Consider the following 8618-nt stretch of genomic DNA (forward strand, 5'->3'; position numbering starts at 1 on the left):
AGTGTGATTATATTCTCAGTAGGATGAGACTAGTTGTATATTCTCAGTAGGATGGGACTAGTAGTATAATCTCAGTAGGATGGGGCTAGTAGTATATTCTCAGTAGGATGGGACTAGTAGTATATTCTCAGTAGGATGTGACTAGTGTGATGATATTCTCAGTAGGATGGGGCTATTTGTATATTCTCAGTAGGATGGGACTAGTAGTATATTCTCAGTAGGATGGGGCTAGTAGTATATTCTCAGTAGGATGTGACTAGTTGTATATTCTCAGTAGGATGTGACTAGTGTGATGATATTCTCAGTAGGATGGGACTAGTTGTATATTCTCAGTAGGATGGGACTAGTAGTATATTCTCAGTAGGATGGGACTAGTGTGATGATATTCTCAGTAGGATGGGACTAGTTGTATATTCTCAGTAGGATGGGACTAGTAGTATATTCTCAGTAGGATGGGACTAGTGTGATGATATTCTCAGTAGGATGGGACTAGTGGTATATTCTCAGTAGGATGGGACTAGTGCCATGATATTCTCAGTAGGATGGGACTAGTAGTATATTCTCAGTAGGATGGGACTAGTAGTATATTCTCAGTAGGATGTGACTAGTAGTATATTCGCAGTAGGATGTGACTAGTGGCATATTCTCAGTAGGATGGGACTAGTGTGATGATATTCTCAGTAGGATGCTACCAGTAGTATATTCTCAGTAGGATGGGACTAGTAGTATATTCTCAGTAGGATGGGACTAGTGTGATGATATCCTCAGTAGGATGGGACTAGTGTGATGATATTCTCAGTAGGATGGGACTAGTAGTATATTCTCAGTAGGATGGGACTAGCAGTATATTCTCAGTAGGATGGGACTAGTAGTATATTCTCAGTATGATGGGACTAGTGTGATGATATTCTCAGTAGGATGGGACTAGTAGTATATTCTCAGTAGGATGGGACTAGTCTGATGATATTCTGAATAGGATGGGACTAGTAGTATATTCTCAGTATGATGGGACTAGTGTGATGATATTCTCAGTAGGATGAGACTAGTTGTATATTCTCAGTAGGATGGGACTAGTAGTATATTCTCAGTAGGATGGGGCTAGTAGTATATTCTCAGTAGGATGGGACTAGTAGTATATTCTCAGTAGGATGGGACTAGTGGTATATTCTCAGTAGGATGGGACTAGTGTGATGATATTCTCAGTAGGATGGGACTTGTAGTATATTCTCAGTAGGATGGGACTTGTAGTATATTCTCAGTAGGATGGGACTAGTAGTATATTCTCAGTAGGATGGGACTAGTAGTATATTCTCAGTAGGATGGGACTAGTGTGATGCTATTCTCAGTAGGATGGGACTAGTGATGATATTCTCAGTAGGATGGGACTAGTAGTATATTCTCAGTAGGATGGGACTAGTCTGATGATATTCTCAGTAGGATTGGACTAGTAGTATATTCTCAGTAGAATGGGACTAGTGTGATTATATTCTCAGTAGGATGAGACTAGTTGTATATTCTCAGTAGGATGGGACTAGTAGTATAATCTCAGTAGGATGGGGCTAGTAGTATATTCTCAGTAGGATGGGACTAGTAGTATATTCTCAGTAGGATGTGACTAGTGTGATGATATTCTCAGTAGGATGGGGCTATTTGTATATTCTCAGTAGGATGGGACTAGTAGTATATTCTCAGTAGGATGGGGCTAGTAGTATATTCTCAGTAGGATGTGACTAGTTGTATATTCTCAGTAGGATGTGACTAGTGTGATGATATTCTCAGTAGGATGGGACTAGTTGTATATTCTCAGTAGGATGGGACTAGTAGTATATTCTCAGTAGGATGGGACTAGTGTGATGATATTCTCAGTAGGATGGGACTAGTTGTATATTCTCAGTAGGATGGGACTAGTAGTATATTCTCAGTAGGATGGGACTAGTGTGATGATATTCTCAGTAGGATGGGACTAGTGGTATATTCTCAGTAGGATGGGACTAGTGCCATGATATTCTCAGTAGGATGGGACTAGTAGTATATTCTCAGTAGGATGGGACTAGTAGTATATTCTCAGTAGGATGTGACTAGTAGTATATTCGCAGTAGGATGTGACTAGTGGCATATTCTCAGTAGGATGGGACTAGTGTGATGATATTCTCAGTAGGATGCTACCAGTAGTATATTCTCAGTAGGATGGGACTAGTAGTATATTCTCAGTAGGATGGGACTAGTATTATATTCACAGTAGGATGGGACTAGTGGTATATTCTCAGTAGGATGGGACTAGCGTGATGATACTCTCAGGAGGATGGAACTAGTATATTCTCAGTAGGATGGGACTAGTAGTATATTCTCAGTAGGATGGGACTAGTGTGATGATACTCTCAGTAGGATGGGACTAGTGTGATGATATTCTCAGTAGGATGGGACTAGTGGTATATTCTCAGTAGGATGGGACTAGTGTGATGATATTCTCAGTAGGATGGAACTAGTAGTATATTCTCAGTAGGATGGGACTAGTAGTACATTCTCAGTAGGATGGGACTAGTGGTATATTCTCAGTAGGATGGGACTAGTGGTATATTCTCAGTAGGATGGGACTAGTAGTACATTCTCAGTAGGATGGGACTAGTGGTATATTCTCAGTAGGATGGGACTAGTAGTACATTCTCAGTAGGATGGGACTAGTGTGATGATATTCTCAGTAGGATGGGACTGGTAGTATATTCTCAGTAGGATGGGACTAGTGGTATATTCTCAGTAGGATGGGACTAGTAGTATATTCTCAGTAGAATGGGACTAGTCTGATGATATTCTGAATAGGATGGGACTAGTCTGATGATACTCTCAGTAGGATGGGACTAGTAGTATATTCTCAGTAGGATGGGACTAGTAGTATATTCTCAGTAGGATGGGACTAGTAGTATATGCTCAGTAGAATGGGACTAGTCTGATGATATTCTGAATAGGATGGGACTAGTAGTATATTCTCAGTATGATGGGACTAGTGTGATGATATTCTCAGTAGGATGAGACTAGTTGTATATTCTCAGTAGGATGGGACTAGTAGTATATTCTCAGTAGGATGGGACTAGTAGTATATTCTCAGTAGGATGTGACTAGTGTGATGATATTCTCAGTAGGATGGGACTAGTTGTGTATTCTCAGTAGGATGGGACTAGTAGTATATTCTCAGTAGGATGGGGCTAGTAGTATATTCTCAGTAGGATGAGACTAGTAGTATATTCTCAGTAGGATGTGACTAGTGCCATGATATTTTTATTTTTATTTTTTTTATTTTACCTTTATTTAACCAGGCAAGTCAGTTAAGAACAAATTCTTATTTTCAATGACGGCCTGGGAACAGTGGGTTAACTGCCTGTTCAGGGGCAGAACGACAGATTTGTACCTTGTCAGCTCGGGGGTTTGAACTCACAACCTTCCGGTTACTAGTCCAACGCTCTAACCACTAGGCTACCCTGCCGCCCCAGGGTATATTCTCAGTAGGATGGGACTAGTAGTATATTCTCAGTAGGATGGGACTAGTAGTATATTCTCAGTAGGATGGGACTAGTAGTATATTCGCAGTAGGATGGGACTAGTAGTATATTCTCAGTAGGATGGGACTAGTTGTATATTCTCAGTAGGATGGGACTAGTTGTATATTCTCAGTAGGATGAGACTAGTAGTATATTCTCAGTAGGATGGGACTAGTAGTATATTCGCAGTAGGATGGGACTAGTAGTATATTCTCAGTAGGATGGGACTAGTAGTATATTCTCAGTAGGATGGGACTAGTTGTATATTCTCAGTAGGATGAGACTAGTAGTATATTCTCAGTAGGATGGGACTAGTAGTATATTCTCAGTAGGATGGGACTAGTAGTATATTCTCAGTAGGATGGGACTAGTAGTATATTCTCAGTAGGATGGGACTAGTAGTATATTCGCAGTAGGATGGGACTAGTAGTATATTCTCAGTAGGATGGGACTAGTAGTATATTCTCAGTAGGATGGGACTAGTTGTATATTCTCAGTAGGATGAGACTAGTAGTATATTCTCAGTAGGATGTGACTAGTGTGATGATATTGTCAGTAGGATGGGACTAGTGGTATATTCTCAGTAGGATGGGACTAGTGCCATGATATTCTCAGTAGGATGGGACTAGTGGTATATTCTCAGTAGGATGGGACTAGTAGTATATTCTCAGTAGGATGGGACTAGTAGTATATACTCAGTAGAATGGGACTAGTCTGATGATATTCTGAATAGGATGGGACTAGTAGTATATTCTCAGTAGGATGGGACTAGTAGTATATTCTCAGTATGATGGGACTAGTCTGATGATATTCTGAATAGGATGGGACTAGAAGTATATTCTCAGTAGGATGGGACTAGTAGTATATTCTCAGTATGATGGGACTAGTAGTATATTCTCAGTTGGATGGGACTAGTAGTATATTCTCAGTAGGATGGGACTAGTAGTATATTCTCAGTAGGATGGGACTAGTAGTATATTCTCAGTAGGATGGGACTAGTGGTATATTCGCAGTAGGATGGGACTAGTAGTATATTCTCAGTAGGATGGGACTAGTAGTATATTCTCAGTAGGATGGGACTAGTAGTATATTCTCAGTAGAATGGGACTAGTGTGATGATATTCTCAGTAGGATGGGACTAGTGATGATATTCTGAATAGGATGGGACTAGTAGTATATTCTCAGTATGATGGGACTAGTGTGATAATATTCTCAGTAGGATGAGACTAGTTGTATATTCTCAGTAGGATGGGACTAGTAGTATTATCTCAGTATGATGGGACTAGTGTGATAATATTCTCAGTAGGATGAGACTAGTTGTATATTCTCAGTAGGATGAAGACTAGTTGTATATTCTCAGTAGGATGGGACTAGTAGTATTATCTCAGTATGATGGGACTAGTGTGATAATATTCTCAGTAGGATGAGACTAGTTGTTTATTCTCAGTAGGATGGGACTAGTAGTATTATCTCAGTATGATGGGACTAGTGTGATAATATTCTCAGTAGGATGAGACTAGTTGTATATTCTCAGTAGGATGAAGACTAGTTGTATATTCTCAGTAGGATGGGACTAGTAGTATTATCTCAGTAGGATGGGACTAGTAGTATATTCTCAGTAGGATGGGACTAGTGTGATGATATTCTCAGTAGGATGGGACTAGTGTGATGATATTCTCAGTAGGATGGGACTAGTGATGATATTCTCAGTAGGATGGGACTAGTAGTATATTCTCAGTAGGATGGGACTAGTAGTATATTCTCAGTAGGATGTGACTAGTGTGATGATATTCTCAGTAGGATGGGACTAGTGATGATATTCTCAGTAGGATGGGACAAGTAGTATATTCTCAGTATGATGGGACTAGTAGTATATTCTCAGTATGATGGGACTAGTGTGATGATATTCTCAGTAGGATGGGACTAGTAGTATATTCTCAGTAGGATGGGACTAGTCTGATGATATTCTGAATAGGATGGGACTAGTATTATATTCTCAGTATGATGGGACTAGTAGTATATTCTCAGTATGATGGGACTAGTGTGATGATATTCTCAGTAGGATGAGACTAGTTGTATATTCTCAGTAGGATGGGACTAGTAGTATATTCTCAGTAGGATGGGACTAGTAGTATATTCTCAGTAGGATGGGACTAGTCTGATGATATTCTGAATAGGATGGGACTAGTAGTATATTCTCAGTATGATGGGACTAGTGTGATAATATTCTCAGTAGGATGAGACTAGTTGTATATTCTCAGTAGGATGGGACTAGTAGTATTATCTCAGTATGATGGGACTAGTGTGATAATATTCTCAGTAGGATGAGACTAGTTGTATATTCTCAGTAGGATGAAGACTAGTTGTATATTCTCAGTAGGATGGGACTAGTAGTATTATCTCAGTATGATGGGACTAGTGTGATAATATTCTCAGTAGGATGAGACTAGTTTTTATTCTCAGTAGGATGGGACTAGTAGTATATTCTCAGTAGGATGGGACTAGTGTGATGATATTCTCAGTAGGATGGGACTAGTGTGATGATATTCTCAGTAGGAAGGGACTAGTGATGATATTCTCAGTAGGATGGGACTAGTAGTATATTCTCAGTAGGATGGGACTAGTAGTATATTCTCAGTAGGATGTGACTAGTGTGATGATATTCTCAGTCGGATGGGACTAGTGATGATATTCTCAGTAGGATGGGACAAGTAGTATATTCTCAGTATGATGGGACTAGTAGTATATTCTCAGTATGATGGGACTAGTGTGATGATATTCTCAGTAGGATGGGACTAGTAGTATATTCTCAGTAGGATGGGACTAGTCTGATGATATTCTGAATAGGATGGGACTAGTATTATATTCTCAGTATGATGGGACTAGTAGTATATTCTCAGTATGATGGGACTAGTGTGATGATATTCTCAGTAGGATGAGACTAGTTGTATATTCTCAGTAGGATGGGGCTAGTAGTATATTCTCAGTAGGATGGGGCTAGTAGTATATTCTCAGTAGGATGGGACTAGTAGTATATTCTCAGTAGGATGGGACTAGTGGTATATTCTCAGTAGGATGGGACTAGTGTGATGATATTCTCAGTAGGATGGGACTTGTAGTATATTCTCAGTAGGATGGGACTTGTAGTATATTCTCAGTAGGATGGGACTAGTAGTATATTCTCAGTAGGATGGGACTAGTAGTATATTCTCAGTAGGATGGGACTAGTGTGATGATATTCTCAGTAGGATGGGACTAGTGATGTTATTCTCAGTAGGATGGGACAAGTAGTATATTCTCAGTATGATGGGACTAGTAGTATATTCTCAGTAGGATGGGACCAGTCTGATGATATTCTCAGTAGGATGGGACTAGTAGTATATTCTCAGTAGAATGGGACTAGTGTGATGATATTCTCAGTAGGATGAGACTAGTTGTATATTCTCAGTAGGATGGGACTAGTAGTATAATCTCAGTAGGATGGGGCTAGTAGTATATTCTCAGTAGGATGGGACTAGTAGTATATTCTCAGTAGGATGTGACTAGTGTGATGATATTCTCAGTAGGATGGGACTAGTTGTATATTCTCAGTAGGATGGGACTAGTTGTATATTCTCAGTAGGATGGGACTAGTAGTATATTCTCAGTAGGATGGGACTAGTGTGATGATATTCTCAGTAGGATGGGACTAGTTGTATATTCTCAGTAGGATGGGACTAGTAGTATATTCTCAGTAGGATGTGACTAGTTGTATATTCTCAGTAGGATGTGACTAGTGTGATGATATTCTCAGTAGGATGGGACTAGTTGTATATTCTCAGTAGGATGGGACTAGTAGTATATTCTCAGTAGGATTGGACTAGTGTGATGATATTCTCAGTAGGATGGGACTAGTGGTATATTCTCAGTAGGATGGGACTAGTGCCATGATATTCTCAGTAGGATGGGACTTGTGGTATATTCTCAGTAGGATGGGACTAGTGCCATGATATTCTCAGTAGGATGTGACTAGTAGTATATTCTCAGTAGGATGGGACTAGTAGTATATTCTCAGTAGGATGGGACTAGTAGTATATTCTCAGTAGGATGTGACTAGTAGTATATTCGCAGTAGGATGTGACAAGTGGCATATTCTCAGTAGGATGGGACTAGTGTGATGATATTCTCAGTAGGATGCTACCAGTAGTATATTCTCAGTAGGATGGGACTAGTAGTATATTCTCAGTAGGATGGGACTAGTATTATATTCGCAGTAGGATGGGACTAGTGGTATATTCTCAGTAGGATGGGACTAGCGTGATGATACTCTCAGTAGGATGGAACTAGTATATTCTCAGTAGGATGGGACTAGTAGTATATTCTCAGTAGGATGGGACTAGTGTGATGATACTCTCAGTAGGATGGGACTAGTGTGATGATATTCTCAGTAGGATGGGACTAGTGGTATATTCTCAGTAGGATGGGACTAGTGTGATGATATTCTCAGTAGGATGGAACTAGTAGTATATTCTCAGTAGGATGGGACTAGTAGTACATTCTCAGTAGGATGGGACTAGTGTGATGATATTCTCAGTAGGATGGGACTAGTAGTATATTCTCAGTAGGATGGGACTAGTGGTATATTCTCAGTAGGATGGGACGAGTAGTATATTCTCAGTAGGATGGGACTAGTAGTATATTCTCAGTAGGATGGGACGAGTAGTATATTCTCAGTAGGATGGGACTAGTGGTATATTCTCAGTATGATGGGACTAGTGGTATATTCTCAGTAGGATGGGACTAGTGGTATATTCTCAGTAGGATGGGACTAGCGTTTTTTGTGAAGAATCAACAACAAGTGGGACACAATCATGAAGTGGAACGACATTTATTGGATATTTCAAACTTTTTTAACAAATCAAAAACTGAAAAATTGTGCGTGCAAAATTATTCAGCCCCTTTACTTTCAGTGCAGCAAACTCTCTCCAGAAGTTCATTGAGGATCTCTGAATGATCCAATGTTGACCTAAATGACTAATGATGATAAATACAATCCACCTGTGTGTAATCAAGTCTCCGTATAAATGCACCTGCACTGTGACAGTC

The sequence above is a fragment of the Oncorhynchus mykiss genome, chromosome 8 (genome assembly GCF_013265735.2).
Source record: "Oncorhynchus mykiss isolate Arlee chromosome 8, USDA_OmykA_1.1, whole genome shotgun sequence".
NCBI classification, from domain to species: Eukaryota; Metazoa; Chordata; class Actinopteri; order Salmoniformes; family Salmonidae; genus Oncorhynchus; species Oncorhynchus mykiss.